The 17,150-nt window shown below is 40.3% G+C and overlaps 1 long non-coding RNA gene across 1 annotated transcript; it reads left to right on the top strand.

Moving 5' to 3' along the window:
• The first annotated feature begins 314 nt into the window (after nucleotides 1-314).
• On the top strand, nucleotides 315-12,143 carry LOC122553065 (uncharacterized). The gene is made up of 3 exons (XR_015758312.1): nucleotides 315-335; nucleotides 9,071-9,166; nucleotides 11,739-12,143. It is a non-coding gene; the product is annotated as an uncharacterized LOC122553065 (long non-coding RNA).
• Nucleotides 12,144-17,150: the final 5,007 nt, after the last annotated feature.

Raw genomic sequence — 17,150 nt, 5'->3', positions numbered from 1 at the left:
GGAAAAGAATTAGTTTAAAAACCAAGGATTTCTGCAGTTTTTAAACACAAGTAACTTGACATTGTAAGTGATATTTACACAGCTGTATGTTCAAGCAGTGGTGGAAGTCTGGTTACAGATGAACTGGAGCCAAGCACTATGTACAAATGGAGATTCGGCAGGCAACAAGTAGCAATTTGTCTATAGACTAGTGACCAGTTATCAATGAAAAAGGCCTCCTGGCTGCCAACAACTATGTGATTGACTGTCAAAGAGTCAAACAACTTGTGGATGTGGATGTTCAAAGGAGAAGCAATCAAAACCGCAACAGCTGCTTCTACTCAGCATTAAAACAGGTCCAGCTTGAACCTTTATTTTCCTGCATGAATTGCTATAAACTGTGTGTGGTTTTAAGCCAGAGGTTTTATCAGTGTAAACCAGTCCAAGTAAACAAAATTATCTAGAGAAGGTGGTAACTTGGTTTTAAAGTGGACAGTGAAGAAGGTATTACAAAGAGATCTTGATCAATTGGGTTAATGGGCTGAGGAGTGGCAGATAGATTTTAGTTTGGATAAATGTGAAGTAGGGCAGGACTTTTACAATTAAAAGTAGGGCCTTGGATAGTGTTGTAGAACAGAAAGACCCAGGGTTTCAGGTTCATAATTCTTCAAAGTTTGTCTCACATGTAGACGGGGTGGTTAAGAAGATGTTTAGTATGCTAACCCTCATTGCTCAGTCTTTTGACTGGACGACATGGAGTTGGGACAACATGTTGAGGTTGTACAGGACATTAGTGAGGCCTCTTCTAGAGTGCAATATCCTTTGGTTTCCTGTTGCAGGAAGGATATTATTAAGCTGGACAGTGTTCATAAAAGACTTACAAGGATGTTGCAGGAATGGAGGGTTTGAGTTATGAGGAGAGGCTGGATAGACAGGGATTTATTTCACTGGAGTGCAGGACATTGAGGCGTAACCTTATAGAGCTCTATAAAATCATGAGGGGTATAGAAAAGGTGAAAAGCAAGTGTCTTTTCCAGAGGATGGGGCTTTTCAAGACTAGGGGCAGTATTTTTGAGATGAAAAGAGAAAGATTTTAAAAAGACATGAGGGGCAACTTGTATTGTACAGAGAGTGGTTCATGTGTAGAATAAACTTTCAGAGGAAGTGATGGACGCAGGTACAGTTACAACGTTTCAAAGACATTTGAATAAGGACATGAATTCCTTTTGAACGCAACTATTTGTATTCACAGTTCCATTTCAAAGAATGTATAAGCACTTATAACTGTCAATCAAACTGGACTAACATGGATGATGGGGGCTTGTGAAATCAGCCATGCAGCAAGAATGCTATAACATTGACACTTAAGCTTATGTCAACAGGTAGAGTGAAATAGCAATCACAGATTTGTTTAAAACTGTAGACAGTCTTTATCAAATACTTAAAAACCAGAAAACATAAGTACTTTGACAGTTTAGCTGTACTCTTGAAAACTCCCTGCACAAGCCCTTGATAACTCCCTTAGCAAAACAATGAGCTTATCTGTTTTTTACAGACAGTCATGCCTACTTTTACCCAACACTTCACCTCTCACAAAGGTTACCCATGACCATATCCAAACATGTACCAAACCTCTCCAAAAGGGGGCCATAGTTCCCCAAAAAAATCCAGCAGGTTTAGACCTCATGACTCAAAAGTACTTAAGTCATGTTTTGAACAATCCCTTCACGAACATTGGATGTGGCTGAAGGCAGCTGTACTTCAAATTGTGCAATTTCCTCAGATGTGTACGTTACATTAATCCCTCCACTCCAGTGAAAAAGGTGGGAGCAAGATCTGGGTTCAGGTACAGAACTTCCAGTTTCAGTCCTCAGGTACCATTTTGTCTATGCTGGCAAGTGCAAAACGTCAGGCTTGAGAGTTTGAAATCAGACTAAAACAAAATCGGCAATAAGAAATTGTCAATAAAGTTGAGAAACATGATAGTCATAAAAGCCCAATAAAGAATCATGTTGGACTTGAATCATTAGTTCTGTGTCTCTGACCAATGATGCTACCAGGTATGCTGAGTTCCTACAGCACATTTGGCTTTTATTTCAGAGTATTTCACTTGTGTTCAGTTGTGTGCACAGTATTTCACTTGTGTTCAGTTGTGTTTTAGTTTGTTGTTGTCAGAAAAACCCAAGTGATTCATTAATGTCTTTGAGAAAAAGGAACTTGCCATACTTACCTGTTGTGGCCTATGTGACTCCAGCACCAAATCAACATGTTTGATTCTTAATCAGTTTCCAAATTGGCAAGCCATTCAATTTCACAAAGGAAAAGACAATGGGCAATAAGTGCCAGGGTTAATACTAATACCCACATACTAAGAATGATTTAATGGTATGGTGGATAGTTTATTCCCAGGACTTCCTACAGAATAGCTTTCAAAGGGCATCTGACATACATAGAAACTGAAAGAACTGCAGATGCTGGAAATGAATTTCTAAGGAAGGGTCACTACACCTGAAATGTTATCTGTTATCTGCCAAGCTTTTCCAGCAATTTCAGTTTTTGTTCATTCATAAATAGGTTATTCTCTTCATTTCTTGCACTTGTTATGGACCAGGCCAGATCCCCTCAAAATATTTCAAGAAGGCAGCCCATACCCTAACTTTTCTAGTTGTTTTAAGCAGGTGTTGGGGGATATTCCAGGGGTGATGCAGCTGGCCCAACCACTCAGTTTTAACAAAACAGAATTTATTTACACACAACAAAAGAAAACCATATTTAGAATAACGTAACTATTTGAAAACCCAATTGACTCTATCACAACTTAATGATGCTGTTCCAAATACTTGCCAATCCCCATTAAAAAAAACCCTTGGCAAAAAAAAGATCAAAGCAAACATAGGTTCTTACAGGAGAGATGTCAGAGAGTGAGAGAGAGAGAATCAGCATAGAGCTGTTTCTTTGAGTTCAGCAGCTTCTCTGGGTTCCCAGATAAAACTTGACATGCAGCTGCAAACAAAACAGCCTGCTAACACCAAAACAATCCAGAGAAAACTTGAGCTGGGAGAACTGGAACACTCCCCTTTCATTGTACGAGCGTTTTTTTTTAACTTAAAAGCCTCTTCAAATCGATAAACCCAGACATATCGGAACCTCTGCCTTTATAACCCCTCTGAAAAAAACCGAGGACAACATAACCTTGTTAAACGAGCAACATCATCACATTTCCAAACAATTTATCTCTCTACATTCTTTCTGAAACTAGTGACAATGTTCCAAGAAACAGATTTTTAGCTGCAGCAGACATCACTTTTCTCTTATTGGGAAGAAACTGTTACTGAGGAGCTGTTGTCTTTTGGCTTATGGTTTCTTCCCAGGCTCCCTTGTGCCTGTTTTCTTATGTACAGAGCTGTAAGATTGAGGGGCTAGCTTCCAATGTTCAGAGAAGTCAACCTACCTTGCTCCCAGTACATTCTTGCCAATTTTGCATAAACTTTTGCAGTACCCACTATCCCTGTAGGTGTCACTGTGATTGGGGTTTTCAATGTGGGAGTTTTCGAAACAGATGGTGAATGGGGCTGATGTTGGTCCAAACTTCCCAAATGAGAACAGTCCAATAGTAGCCCGCAAAATAGTGATTCTTCAGTTTCTATCCTATTCTTATAGATGTCTAGAATGATCCTTTTGGTAAGATTCATCTAACTCAGAGTCTGCCAAAAACAAGAATAGGAGTCATGTTTAACCTTTGTAGACCATTACAAATATGACATATAGCTATTGTTCTCATGTAAAATCGGACTCCAATGCAATTTTGAACTTGCACTGGACATAAGGAATGAGCTGAACATTTTTGTTCAAACAAGTATTATTCATTCACCTCCTGGTGACCAGACTGAAGTAAACATTGTTTGATTTTTTTGAAATTGTTCTTTTGCAGTGCTATGAGAGTATGTATCTTCCTTCAGGCTTCCCAAAGAATGGTATTGCCCTTTACTGGTCTGCCCACAGGCCTCTCCCAGAGCACGCACGCATGCACACACCCATCCCACATCCAGCCTGTTGTCTTTCAATTGAAGTTTGACAGTTGAACTCTGTGCCAGCATTGACGAGACTTCCTGGTCCTGTCCCCCTTCCTGTTATCAATAATTGGCAAGTGCACTCTCCAAAGCCGTGAGTGTGAGCCATTGTCAATGAAATAAAATCTACTTGCAAATATTGGTCAGACATCTTGCTGATAACATTAGGTGGAGTGATGCAGCACACGATTTGGTTGAATCGTTATGATATGGAAGGGGGCCATTTGGTCTGTTCAGTCCATGCCAGCTCTCCATGGACCAATCCAGCTTGCTCCATTCCTCTACAGCCCTTCAAGTTTATTTCCCTCAAGTGTTCAACCTATTTCTTTTTGAAATCATTAATCTCCTTCCTCACCATCCTTGTGAATCTCTTGCCCAAAATCTTAAAACAGTATTCCATAGTCCCACCTGCTAATCAGAACAGATTTTCTTTAAGTATCTTAATCAAATCTGTTACAATTTTGAGCACTTCTATCAAATACCCCCCTCAATCTCACAAGGTGAACAACCCCAGCTTCTCCAACCTAACCATGTAGCTAAATACCTTCGAAAACAAAAACAGTATTTGCTGGAAAAGCTCAGCAAGTCTGGTTACATCTGTGTTGAGAAATCAGAGATAATGTTCCTCAAAATTTTTCTCTCCAAAAGTCCTGCTGAGCTTTTCCAGTAATTTCTGATTTTGTTTCTGATTTACAGCGTCCACAGTTCTCTCAGTTTTTGTTTTTAGCTAAATACCTTCAGCGCTGAAACTATTCTGAGAAATCGCCCATGCACTCATGAACTTTTACATTCTTCCTTAAGTGTGGTAGCCAGGACTGGAACAGTGCATTTGTTTTATACTAAGTAGAACTTTATACAATTTCAGTTAAGTTTTCCTTCTTTTGTACTTAATACCTAGGACTGATGACCCCACGTGCTTTGCTAACTGTTTTCTCAATATACCTATGACCTTCAAGGATCTGTGCATTTGGCATCCTCCATTTCTACACACTCTTTAGAAGTGTACCATTTGTCTACATTGTCGCTTCCTATCCGTTCTGCCAAAATGATAGCAAATGACAGACTATACTCAGCCAGCCGCTTTGCAAATTGCAAAATGAAAACATCTATTGATTCATGATTGGGAGGCATTTGCAGAACAATCTAGATGTGCAAAGAGCTACATGAACAGACAATGTAGGATAATCAGTGAAACTGATAGCATAGCTAATTTTAGATTGCTGGAAGTGACATAGATTATTATGCAAGGACCTTTCATCTGCAAACAAAGGAATACAGTGAAATCTTGCACCTTTTATGAATTATCCCAGACCTAGAGGAGCCAGTAGATCCTATTACTTTGCCCATGCCAACAACAATTAAAGTTGATTTGCTAGCCAATCAGCAGCCTTTTCTTTTTTTTATATTTTTTACAGTGAAAGCACCAAGTGAAAACAACTTTATTAACATTCCACCATCAGGAAAAACACCGTGCAGCCAATGAACCAGTGACAAGCAAAGCCCAGAGCGAGCAATGCTTACATGGAAAAGGTGAAGGGGTGGGTGGGAGCTAAATCAAAATAGAATTGGAGGGGAAAATAAAGCACACAACACCCCACGGTGCCCACCTCTCTCTAAAGAGGTCCAGGGTATTGGTATACATTCCATCTCCAGGGACACCTGGTCCCAAACATAACCGCGGAAGAGGGAAAGGCTGTATCAACCTCTTCCATGGCCCACTGCCTAGACATGTTAATGGCCAGCTTGACCAGGCCCTGGAGCAGACCCACGAGGAGATCCTCTGACCTGCACCAAGTGCCCACAGATCAGGAACGTGGGGCTGAAGTGCAACCAAAACATAGAAGAAGATCTTTAAGAAAACTGAAAACGAAGTTCAGACACCCACACCCCATATGTACATGGTCCATGGACTCCAAAGCACCACAGAACAAACAGCAGCCTTTTTTTTTGTGTGCAGGTGTGAGACACAGTGAAAGACACAAAGTGCACGAATCTTTATTCAATTTCCACCACCAGGAAGACAGGAAAACACCCGGGTGGCCAGTGACAAACACTGCCCTTCACATCAAAGGACAGTGCTGTGTGATCAAAACAGTGAGGGGGAGGGTAGGGACTAAATCAAAATAGAGTTGGAGGGAGAAATGATGCACTCCACTCCCTGCGGCGCCCACCTCTCCCTGAACAACTCCAGGGTGTTGGTTCTCCAAGGACACCCGGGCTCTAACGTAACCGCGGAAGAGGGGCAGGCAGTCGGCCCTAACGACCCCCTCCATGGCCCGCTGCCTGGACCTGTTGATGGCCAGTTTGGCCAGGCCCAGGAGCAGACCCACGAGGAGGTCTTCAGACCTGCCCTCCTTCCTCCGTACCGGGTGCCCAAAGATCAGGAGCGTGGGACTGAAGTGCAGCCAAAAACAGAGGAGAAGGTTTTTCAGAAAATCAAAAAGGGAGTGCAAACGCCCACACCCAATAACAGCAGCCTTTTTATCTATACTATAAATTGCTCTGATTGGTTGCCATGAGATATTCATGTGTTTGGCCTGATGAGTGCAAGATGAAAAGCTTCAGCAACATGTCTTGCTTTCTGGCAATCTTCAAGATTGTTGTTGTCCAGGTTTTGTCCATTTCTTTGTATACACATTCCTGAGAAATAGAATGAGTGATGTCTGTAACTCCTGATACAAGGAAGAGGAGGGAGATATGGCTCATATAAAACAGTGATTGAGGCGATCCTAGTGATTATCAGCAGGGCAAGGGCGCCATGAGCTACAATTTACATCAAAGGACGTGAAATCCTCCATTGTACCACTGATGTTCGAGAGAGTCTTTGCCAGTGAGTCCATGCACTCAGGTGCACAGAGATTATTATTCTGAGTACTTACCTTTGAAATTACAATCTCTGTTCATTCATTAGAAACAAGATATGAGCCGCAAACCCATGGTCCATGACTTTCATGAGTTCTTCCTTTGGCATTCCTAACCATCTCCACTGTCTCCTGTGTGGATGTACTTGGAAAATCCATCACTACAATCCTTTCAAACTCACAGGAATTTTCACTTATTTGTGATTGCTTGACTCTGTCTGACACTAGTATTGGGAAACCGATGAGTAAGGGGTTTAAGGTGTTGTTTTGACACCAGTCACACAAAACAAAAGTTAGAACTGTTATGTAATGAGTCGTCTTTCCTCTTTCTGAGACACGCACACACATAGTCATACAATATAGGGTGACAGACTGCACAATCCAAATTCACTTCACAGAGTTACAGCTCTGGGCAAAGCATACTGAGTTTAAGGCAAGAGTTCAATTCTTCAAGTAATGATGGCCTGTGTGATCTCTGATCCTCAGCTTTGTCTTTTTAATACCATGTGTACTGACCAAGAGCAGGTCATTGCACACCAGTCTCAGAGGTGAACTGCAATCACTGGACCCACTGTGTCAACAATATAAAATAGAACAGCATAGCTGTTTGTTGTGGTAACACCCAAGTGTAATGGAAACCAGGACAGAACTTCCTAGCCATTGTACACAGTAAATCTAGTCATAGTTGGTTGAGCCATTACCCACCACTTTTATGAACATATTCATAACAGCCTGCAAAATGGAATAATGTTTGCAACTGCCCCAGTATCCAGTTGCATATAAGTTATCCTACCCCTGCATCTGGGTAGATGGTTCAGCTAATGGCAAAGACTTCTGATGGTACCACTGTGTGGATGTATTCTTTGATGTTCACCATAATCTATATTTGCTCACTTTGCTTTTAGGTAGGCTGGTCATCCTCATCATCTGATCACACATCATGGAAAATAGGAGCAGGAGTAGACCGTTCAGGCCTTCAAGCTTGCTTTCACCATTCAACATGATCATGACTGACCATCCAGTTCAATGCTCTGTTCCCACTTTCTCCCCATACACTTGGATCTCTTTAGCCCTAAGTACTATATCTATCTCCTTCTTGAAAACATTCAATGTTTTGGCCTCTACCACTTTCGGTGGCAGTAAATTCCACAGGCACACACTCTGTAGGTGAATAAGTTTCTCCTCACCTCAGTCCTAAGTGACGGTTATCTTGTGGATCATCTTTTGAGAATGTTTGGTACACTCTCTTGGTTGGTTAGAATGCTGTATCTCCCTGGCCTTTACTTGTGACTTCTCATGATTCCAAACCACTAGTTCTGGCCTTTGGATTTTGTGTTGGAGTTTTAAGCATCTTCTGATGCCACATGCCTTGCAGGTATTATTGAAAGCCAGCCAAATCCTTGATGGCAAATGTGAGGCTGCTGTTTGTCATACTTGCCAACATTGGCCTTAGTGCCAATGATGGACAAATTATGCATAATCTCTAGGCTGTCTACAGCAGTATTACTTTCTGTCTGTGGTTCATTATGTAGCAATGTAATCTTTGGATTCATCCAAGAACTCTTTGGAACGCTTCAATGAAAGCAATTGCTATCACATGCTCAATTATTGTGTTAGTGAACTCTACTGTGAAATTGCCATCAGATCCCTTGCCTCTGAACCAGTTAATAAAGTGGTCATTGGCCCTCATCACTTGTTGTTTAAAGGACATGAATCAAAAGATGGAGTCATTCAGACATTGCTTGATCTTTGAGTGTTGACTACATTTTTTTGGGTTTTTAAGGGGCAACATGGTGGCTCAGTGGTTAGCACTGCTGCCTCACGAGATCAGGACCCTTGATCCTATTCCACCCTCAGGCGACTATCTGTGTGGAGTTTGCACATTCACCCTGTGGCAGTGTGGGTTTCCTCTGGGTGCTCCAGTTTCTGCACACAGTCCAAAGATGTGCAAGCCATGGGAAATTGCCCATTGTGTCCAGGGATGTGCAGGCTAGGTGGATTAGCAACTGGAAATGCAGGGTTATAGGGATAGGGTGAGGGGATTGTGCTCTTCGGAGAGCCAGTGTGGACTTGATGGGCCAAGTGGCCTGCTTTCACACTGTAGGGATTCTATGATTCTAAGGTTATGTTTTTTCTCATTTTTTTATTTTTTTTCCCCAGCACCCATGTTGTGTGTGTGCAGGTGTGAGACACAGTGAAAGACACAAGGGGCACAAATCTTTATTCAATTTCCACCACCAGGAAGAAAATTCTAAGGTTATTATCTGACAAACCTGAAGTGTTCAGGCTGTGAAGTTCTTAACTGCCTGGAACAATTTTAACCCTGGTGACTTGTTTATCCAGTTCAAAACAATACAGGTCCAGAAAATAGGCTCTGTTGTGTGAACAGAGTGAACTCAAACAGTAGGCCTGCTGCTGTCCCATTAAGTATTAGAAATGTAATTGTCAATCTGTGGCTTTTTTTGCAGAATCAGTAGTATATTCTGTAAAAGCTTCAAATGTTCAACATTCTCAGTTCTTCAGAGCCTGATTTCCTGTGAGTTCCTGACTTGCAGTATCTTAACCAGCAACAGTTTGTTGCAATGGTGTTGCTGTTGCTGCCTTCCTGAGTTTTCTAAACACTCCACCAATCTTAACTCAAAAATTATTGTGAACTTCAATGGTAAATTTAACAATGAAAACAAAAAGGTCTTCTACAAGCTTTTACATGCAGTTAATGGGTCGCCTCATTTCTTATTCCAATCTCAGGTGCTTAATTCTCACTGTCCCTTTCCCATCCCACCCCCAAACTCCTGAAAAGGTGCCCTGCCACAAGAGTGGAGCCTCATGTCTTTGGAACAATGCCAAATTCTACACACAAGGAATCAGCTATCTGGTGGCTATTCCTACACAAATCTCCACAGCAGATAGACTCATGATTTCCCAGGTCAGCAATCCTACAGGGAGACACTACCTGCTTAATGGAGCAAGGTATGATATCCAAGGATGTAAGGACTATGTGTGGGATACTTACAGTGTTGCAGAATCACTTACACAGTTCAATATTGTGAGTCACTTCCACATCAGTTCTTCTGTTGTACATGAAAATGTTGAGGCTTATACATTTCACAGTGACTCTTCAAAAACACCGCTGCCACCATGTTGTGTTCTTTTGTTTATCTTAATGTACTAATCAACCAACAAGGATTGCTAAGACAGTAGTTGAGTCTTTATTTAAAGATATGAACCCGAGTAAAATTAGAGTCAATTGGAACACTCTCTGCTGTATGTCACAAAAGAAGATTAAAAATCACACAACTCCAGGTTATAGTCCAACAGGTTTATTTGGAAGCACTACCTTTTGGAGCACTGCTCCTTCATCAGGTGGTTGTCAAGCAGCGCTCCAAAAGTACAAAGTCCAACACCAGCATCTCCAAATCACAAAAGAAGACGTTTGTATTTATTGGAAGTCAGTCATTAGAAATCCAGAACATGTCGGCAGGAGTTTCTTCAGAGTAGAAAGATGCTTTTAATCAACCTGCCCAGAGATGTTATTGCACATCTCTTGAGCAGGTTGTACTTGAACCCAAGTCATCCAGCTCAGAAGTGAGGATATTACCATTGCACCATAAGAACCCCATATTTCTCATGGAAGTGTCTGGGGACCAACCATTTTCAGCTGCTTCGTCAATGACCTTCTCTCTGCCATAGGGTCAGAAATGAGGATGTTTGCTGACAATTACACAATGTTCAACACCATTCATGACTCCTTAGATACTGAAACAGTCCATGTCCAAATATAGCAAGACCTGGACAATATGTAGGGTACAAGTGGCAAGTAACTCTAGTAACACACAAGAGACAAACAAAAACCATCCGCGAGAAGAAAGAATTTAACCCTCACCCCTTGACATTCAATGGCATTAACATGCTGAACGTCATGTAAAATCATCCTGGGCATTACCACTGAGCAGAAACTGAACTGGACCAGCCATATAAATGCTATGACAACAGAATAAGTCAGAGGCTAGCAATCCTGCAGTGAGTAACTCATCCCTAACTTCCCAAAGCCCACACACCATCTACAATGCACAAGTCAGGAGCATAAAGGCCTGTTCTCTACTTGCCTGAACAGGTGCAGCTCTAACAACACTCAAGAAGCTAGACATCATCCAGAACAAAGCAGCCAGCTTGGTTAACATCACTTCTATGAACTTTCAGTCCCCCCACCACTGACATTCTGTAACAGTAGTACAAACCAACTACAGGATGCATTGAAGAAATTCACCAAGGCCCCTCAGATAGCCATTCACCATTGTCATCAATAAGGACAAGGGCAGCAAATACATGGGAACATCAATGTCTGCAAGTTCCCCTCCAAGTCACTCACCATCCTGTTGTGGAAATATATTAGCCATTATTTCAGTATTGCTGGGTCAAAATCTTGGAATTCCTTCTTGGATAGCATTGTGGGTATACCTACACCAATGAGCTACAACGATTCAAAAAGACTGCTCATCACCACTTTCTCAATGGTAAGTAGGGATGGGCAATAAATGCTGGTCCAGGCAATAAAGTCCACATCCCATAAATGAAACCTTTGCTTTGCGGAACAATAATTCATCAAAGTTTTCATAGCAGCCATTTAAAGTTTCTGATCTGCATATGACAGGCTGTGAGACACCAGCTTAAATAGAACTCAGGAAAACCTCTGAGAGAGACCATCAGATAGAGACAGACAGACAGACAGAAAGAAAGGCAGATGGCTAACAACTGCTTTACTAAACCAGGCTGGCCACAATCTGCATTACTGAAAAAGTGAAATAATGGGGTCTTCACTCTCTTCCAGAACTTGTTTTTCTCAGTCCACCTCTGTCCAGCTAGAAGCAACCTCCAACCACTGGACAAGCCGTTGTGGCTGCTGAATTCTGATTTCAGCTATTTTACCTCTTCACCTCAAACAGAGAGGATCCTGAAGATCTCAACAGGCCTGCGATGATAATAGACTTTGCTCAACAAATACGTCACATTTTACTTATGTAACTTTCAGCAAAAGTGTTGCAATAAACTAAACTTTCTCTAGTTTAAGACTGATGTTTTGCTGCTGGCTGTTTTTAAACACGTAAAAAAAAACTATAATAGTCGAAATGAGTTATTTGGAAATTTACAATTCATGGACCATCCAAATGTGGGCAAGAATGAAAGATTACCTTTCACCACTTTACAAGCACCAACCTGCTATAAAGGCATCTAATGGCAAATAGTTCATTTGTATGACCACCATAGAGTGTGCAAAGCTGTATAAATTGAGTTAACAAGTTGGACAGGCAATGTAAGGAGAATTCCTTCAAAGCCCACTAGCTCAGTTGGTGCATAATGTGGCTCATAACCCCAGGTTTGAGCAAAAGAGAGATTTTTCTTCAAAAAATGTAGTCAAATCATTTTTTAAAATTAGAATCATAGAATCCCTACAGTACACAAGAAAGCAATTTGGCCCATTGAATCTGCCCTGACCCTCCGAAGAGCATCCCACCCAATCTGACCCTCTCCCCGTAACCTTGCATTAAACATGGCCAATCCACCTAACCTAAACATCTTTGGACTGTGGGAAGAAACTGGAGAACCCGAAGGAAACACACGCAGCCACTGGGAGAATATGCAAACTCCACACAGACAGTCACCCAAGGCTAGAATTGAACCCAGGGTACTAGCACTGTGAGGCAGCAGTGCTATCTATCAACTCATTCAAAGGTTTCAAAATTGAAAATCTGAGATGGAGTTGAGATCCGGATCCTTTTTTGCCAGTAGACAGCTACAAGGTCAATCTCAGATTTGTTCATTATTGATTTTTAAATCACTTTCCCATTTTTTCATTTATTTTTAAATATAATTCCATGTTTCTTTTACTACTCTCAAATGTATTTTCTATTTTATCTTTAAAGAATTATAGAATAAATTCCATAATTGAACCAGGCAAGCTGTCATTATGATACCACTAACTGTGTTTGTGCGTGCAGGGAATGGTCCCCTTAATGTTGCTGTGACAACAGATGCTGATGTTATTGCATTTTATTAGTATTGAGTTGCATGTTGTTGACTGTCAACAGTGTCCCGCAGGAACTTATTGCCCCTGTAACTTTTCAGCTCCTCCAGAATGGCCAGCAACAAAGGTATGCCAGCAGGGAATGGATAGCTGATTACTTACGTGCAAAAGTTGGCACAAATTTGAATATTGGGGAGACGGCCCTGGTGACACCTAATATAAGTCGAGAGTGTGAGCAAAAAGGCAAAACTGCATGCGCAAAAATATTTCTCTTCCATTAACTCCTCCAACATTTTTTTTTGAATGTGGTGCTCCTCCTAAAGTTAAAGATAATTACAATGTTTAAAAGACATTGGATAATTACATGAATAGGAAAGGTTTGGAGAGATATGGGCCAGGAGCATGAAAGTGGGATTAGTTTAGTTTGGGATTAGTTTGGAATGGACTGGTTGGATCAAAGGGTCTGTTTCCATGCTGTATAACTCAATGACTCTATAAGTGAATAGATATTATAAAAGACAAAATACAACTAGGTATTAGGATTCCAGACTGGCCATATGGAGACAGTGCATGATTAGTAACATCCTGACATCACCAATATTTGGTGTCCTCAGTCAAATTATTTTGCTGGGTGAGATTCTACTGCTAATTCCCATGAACACAAGCTAAAAATAATTAATGCTTATGATTGGAAAACCCATTATAGATAGTCCTTAAAACATTTGAAAGGCAGGTTCCTTCACACCCCCTTGGAAGATGTCAGAAAGGCTGTCGTAGCAGTTGGGGTTGTTTGGTGATAGGATGTAAAACATGATATATTCCCAACAAAGAAGGTAAGTGCACAAGCTAGTTATCTAACTCTATATGGAAGATACAAAATATTTTAAAGCAGCAATCCCAGATGCATACTGTTTAGTTTCAATCATTTTTATTTTACAAATGTTGTTGCATGTAAAAATTAGTGGTGGAGCACTGCTGATATGAATCAATGTGTGCTCATGTCAATTTTTATCAATCTTCTCCACTTTTCTCTTGAAGATGCGGAATGTTGCTGGGGTGGGATTCAACGGACTTTGGCAGCCTTCTGGCATCTCACCCAAGAAGTGTGTTCACTGTTCATGTCAAGGATCATGCAACAACCTTTAGCTCTATATTAATATACATGATCATCCTACTTAAGTTAGTGGAAAATGTTGAGAATCTCGTTTCTGGATTGGTCTCCACCTTGAGATTTGTCTTGCAGAGTAAAGTATTTAATATTGAGTATGTACATACGTTAATGATGATGTAATAGATCACATGATGATGTACAGACTCTGAAGAGAGACTTCCTTAGTGAGAATGTACATAATTAATGTGAAATTAATAGTTACTATGAAAAATCTTTGGATTGTATTCACATCTAGAGTATTGCACCGCATATATCTGCTTAAATCCAACACAATAATAACAGAAGCATTAGGAGAAGACAAGTACCGGTTACTTGTTGAACTTGTGAGCTCCTGGTTTGCAGAACATTGTGTATGCCCATTATATGATCATGGATGATTGGTCAAGTGTGATTTCTATAAAGGTATGACTTCTGTTGTGCACTTTCATTGATTGCCATTTGAAATAGCAGAGTTCCTGAAATATTCCTGAGTATCATGTCTGAATTTCCTCATGTTCTGCATGTAGGAAGAAACTTTTTTCCAACCCACATTATATCACCACTTTGAGTGATCATAATGCTCATAATGTTATTGCAGAGCCAATATATGTATCGACAATATTCCAGAAAATGTTGATTATCATTCATCTCATATGTGATGTAGTTACGTAGTTAGTTGACAATGTATTAAGTTAGCTATGAAAAAGGCAGCGCATACCTGTGAAACCTGTGAGCTCACAGATGACAGTGTTAACACTCTACCATCTGCATTTGGAGGTGGACAGCTTTGGTATATGAAGTGCTGTGATTTCTGCTGAACATAGTGCAAACATCAATGAAATCCCCACTTCTGATCTTCATCATTAAAGATGTGCAGGTTAGGTGAATTGGCCATGCTAAATTGTCCAGAGTGTTAGGTAAGGGGTAAATGTAGGGGTCTGGGTGGGTTGCGCTTCGGCAGGTCGGTGTGGACTTGTTGGGCCGAAGGGCCTGTTTCCACACTGTAAAGTAATCTAATCTAATCTAAAGTAATCTAATCTAAAAAAAACGCCTAAAATGCCAGTGAAAGAGGCTGCAAGGCATGATTCAGTTTTGATAGCAGAAGTAGATATTGTTCTGTCCTCAGCAACATAACACTCACTGACATCATAGAAAATGTGCAGAAATAGAAGAATCTTCAAGCAGAGACAATGAATACTTATAGATTAGAATTAATTGTCAACACACATCCCTAGTAACCTAATATTGAGACAGTAATTCAAGCAACAGAGATATCCAACAATTATAAACAATGTAAATATGTACATGCATACAAATATCTGTAGCGATTATACAATTATAGTTATAATTTGTTAATGTTTAGTTATAGATTGGTAATACCTGGAGTACAAGAAGTGATATTCTTTAAAATTAGCATCAAGGTAACCCAAGAATATCAAAATGCAGACCAAGAGCCCAACATATTGTTTGATGTCCAGGAATTAATTGATTAATTTTAAAAATGCAGAACTTGCACAATCAACTGTCAGAAATGGAAAGAACATTTATTGTCATCAATGCTTTCATGAAGACTTTAGGAAAGACTTGCTGGAGTTTAAAAGTTGGCATCCTTTTTATTAACTGTTACTCAAGATCAATTGACATAAATTGTTTACATAGTCTTCCATCAGCAATGGTGATAAAGTCATTGTAACAAATTTATTTCACTCACAGCATTCCCAGTGCAGTAGTATCTGATAACAACTTTTCAAGTAGCAATTTACTGAATTTGCCTAGGAATATGGAATCATTCAGATAAGAAGTTTGCCTCATTACCTGGATGTGAATGGTGTAGCAGAGTGAGAAGTTAGAATCATAAGAGAACTCCTGAAGAAGAATATTAATATTGCTTTAATTCTATTAAATTGTACATTATCACTATTACAGAATAGACTACACCAGCAGAATTACTCATGGGAAGAAGTTTGTGAACACAATTTCCATAACTGTCCAAGACATTAAAACTGCAAAATACCATGGAAAACCCGAAGAGAGTGCAACAAGGTGAAGAAGTTCAGAGAAAGAAGCAAACTGGTAACTTCAATCAGCTACATCAAGCAAGAGAATTGTCAAGTTTTCAGCCTATGAATCTGAGACAAGCAGCAAGAATGAATTGTTGAAAAAACAGGTCAGCTAGGATCATACCTAGTGGAAATACCAAAAAGCTATTATAAGCAGAAATAAAAGAGACTTAGTATCTGTTCCCAGAGAACCATAGGAGCATTGGTGGTATAGTAGACAGTGAAGAAGGTTACCTTAAGCTTATAAAGAGATCTTGATCATTTGGATCAATGGGTTGAAGAGTGGTAGATGGAGTTTAATTTGGATAAGTGAGAAGTGTTGCATTTTGGAAAAACAAACAAGGGCAGGCCACATACAATTAATGATAGGGCCTTAGGTATTGTTGTTAAACAGAGAGACATAAGTGCTCAGGCACATAATTCTTTGAAATTTACAACTAGGCAGAGTGATTGAGAAGGCATTTAGCATGCTTGCCTTCATTCCTCAGACTTCTGAGTATAGGAGTAGGGACGTCATGTTGAGGTTGCACAGGACATTGGTGAGGCCTCTTCTGGAGTACTGTGTCCAGTTCTGGTCACCCTGTTACAGGAGGATATTAAACTGGAGTGGGTTCAGAAAAGATTTTCCAGGCTGTTGCCAGATATGGAGTGTTGAGTTGTAAAAATAGGCTGGATAGGCTGGGACTCTTCATCTTAAGGAGTTTTATAAAATCATGAGGAGCATAGTAAGGAGAAAAGCAAAGGTCTTTTCCCTGAGGTGAGGAGTTGAAGACTCGGAGGCATATTTTTAAGATGAGAGGAGAAAGATTTGAAAATGACACGAGGAACTTCTTTTACACAGAGAGTGCTTGGTCTGTGGAATGAACTGTTAAAGGAAGTGGTAGATGTAGGTACAGTTACAACATTTAAAAGACATTTGGATAAGTGCATGAATATGAAAGGTTTGGAGGGATATAGGCCAAATGCAGGAAGCTGGGACTAATTTAGTTTTTTTGGGAGCATGCTTGA

Source organism: Chiloscyllium plagiosum, unplaced genomic scaffold (genome assembly GCF_037043375.1).
Source record: "Chiloscyllium plagiosum isolate Xiang-an unplaced genomic scaffold, Cpla_swu_hap1 HiC_scaffold_10, whole genome shotgun sequence".
Lineage (NCBI taxonomy): Eukaryota > Metazoa > Chordata > Chondrichthyes > Orectolobiformes > Hemiscylliidae > Chiloscyllium > Chiloscyllium plagiosum.
This window is presented reverse-complemented; position numbering and strand designations above follow the sequence as displayed.